A 2,403-nucleotide genomic window follows, 5' to 3' on the forward strand; every position below is an offset into this window, starting at 1 on the left:
TTTTCAAGAATCATGTAGACTGGATAAGCATCAATATCTTCTAAGTCTTGATCAGGTCTTTTCAGGTTGATGAATCTTTGATTGTCTTCAAGACCCATCTGAATATCTATAACCATAGCCAACTTTACATGACACCGCATATATCTTTTAATAGGATCAAGAGCAACCAGAGCTCCCTCTTTCCTATTAGTCATGTTCCTGATCTCAAAGTACGTATACTCTAAATCTTCCAAATATAAGCTTGAGAAATCAGCTTCACTGAATCTCCAGATTTTTCCATCTTGTCTAGTCATAGTGAAGACCGGATACCAGACTCTCAAAAGTCTTTGAGCATCGATCTGTTTGATTGTGACAACCCGATGTTTGGTAGGAACTTCACTAATAGGCAGGCGCTTAGCTTTCAAAAAGTGTTTGTACTCTATACGATAATCTTTGGTTTCCCGGTGGATACCAAGGATTTTATCACCGCTCAGAGCCTTACGGTGATGGAGAAAAATTCCAAAGTAGATGTCTTCCAAGTATGGCTCTCAAATCCTTTCTCTATCATATCCTGGAAAATTCGCTCGAATGTGAAATGGTACATAATTCTTTGTGAAAATTTCTGTAGGATCAACAGGTTCTCTAGGAGCAGAGATGTCTGATACACCAGTTACATCTGCAGTGGAGGATTCTGGAATAATCTGACAGTCATCTTGAATAGGAAAAACTGGATCTTCATCATTTATGTCGGCTTCAACGTCAAAGTAAAGTCCAGTTGACTCGTCAATATTATCAATGTCCTCTCCAAAATCTTGCTCTCCACCGAGCACAGTAGAAAATACATCATTGAAACCTACATTGGCAGACAAGTCCAATAACAACCTTGTCCCTACTGTGGAGTCAGCTGGCTTTTCAACCATTGGCTCGATCATAGGACTTGTCTCTATTTCTTCTTTATCTTCTATAATAATAGCCTCAATTATTCTTTCCCGAACAGACTCTAGGGCAGAAGCTTCAACAATCACATCTTGAGCAGCTGGCTCACTTTCAACCCTTGCAGGTTGTTCAGACATCTCAGCCACTCTCTGTCTCTTCCTCTCCCCCTCATGATAATCTGGATCATCTGGATCATCATTCCTTCTTTTGTGAGAGGTGGCCTAAGATATGCACGTCTCTTCTAAAGTAGACACCCGTTCAACAAGGGCATCCATTGAACTTTTAAGATCTTGGGTTTTGGATGTGATTAACTTGCTAACTTTTGTGAAGCTAGAATTAACCACATCTTGAAAGGCCAAAAACTCTGAGGCTCTAACGAAAGGGTTAACATCTAATTGTTGTCTTAAGAGCCCAACCAAGTCTGCATCTTCAGCGTCAGGATTTTGAGATGCCATCAATTTTGCGAACAACAGCGATTTAAGTTCATCCATAGTTTGCTCTTGTACCGACGGCTCAAGTACAAGTGGTGGTGATGGCGCAGACGGTTGCTCTTCCATGACTTGTTCTTTCCCCGTCAGAAGTCTTTTCAGACTTGCGATCTGTGCATCCATATTTTCTTGAACAGCCTTTAGGGCGCCGTCCAAATACTCCCGTGACACAAAGTCTGGTAAGCTAACACCTGGATCACTTAGATTACCAATTGAAACAACAGTTGAATAAACTGTTGTGCCTACGTTCAATGTTGGCATGATGGTAGCATTGGTAGGACTTCCGACCTGTCCTTGTGAAATGTCAAATGACACCATTCTGGTCGTTCCAGCAAATTCACTAAAACTGCACTTGGAGCAACAGATGCACTAGACTCGTGTGTACCTATGTGTATCGGCGCTAGACTCGAGGTGCACAGAATCGATGTCGTAGGCTGGGGCAGCGGCCTACTTGTTTCAATAACTACGTTCTCTGAATGAAAAGTAGTTAGCGGATGTGCTATATCCCCGTGTTCAATTGAAACAACTGGTTGTTGAGAACCAGTTGAGTGGATGGGTGGGGTGTGCATTTGCATAGCTGGGCTAGCTATGTCTTGTTCAATACCAACATTCAATGAATGAATGTCAGTAGTAGATGTGGGTGTCCGACTATGTGTTTTGGCTAGATAAGGAGCATGAGATTCTTTTTGTGCTCCACTCACACCCTCACCATGTTCTTCTTCGTCCCTTTAACACATCCTCTCAACATTTTCAACTGTATCTCCCTCATCTTCAACACCTACTAGAATACGATCATATTCATCAAATTGAGCTCCATATTCTTCAACATCAAACGACAATGAATGTAGACTTGGACAAGTCTGTTGAGCAGGAATTTCTGGAAATATGTCGTTAATATCATCAACCAATGTTCCGACTGGAATATTCTGTGAATGAATGGTTTGAGCAAGATTGTCATCACCATCATCATCATTATTGTCATCATCCCCATCATGATCAC

This window comes from Cynara cardunculus, unplaced genomic scaffold (assembly GCF_001531365.2).
Source record: "Cynara cardunculus var. scolymus isolate 2C unplaced genomic scaffold, CcrdV1 Un_Scaffold_1752, whole genome shotgun sequence".
In the NCBI taxonomy this organism is placed as follows: domain Eukaryota; kingdom Viridiplantae; phylum Streptophyta; class Magnoliopsida; order Asterales; family Asteraceae; genus Cynara; species Cynara cardunculus.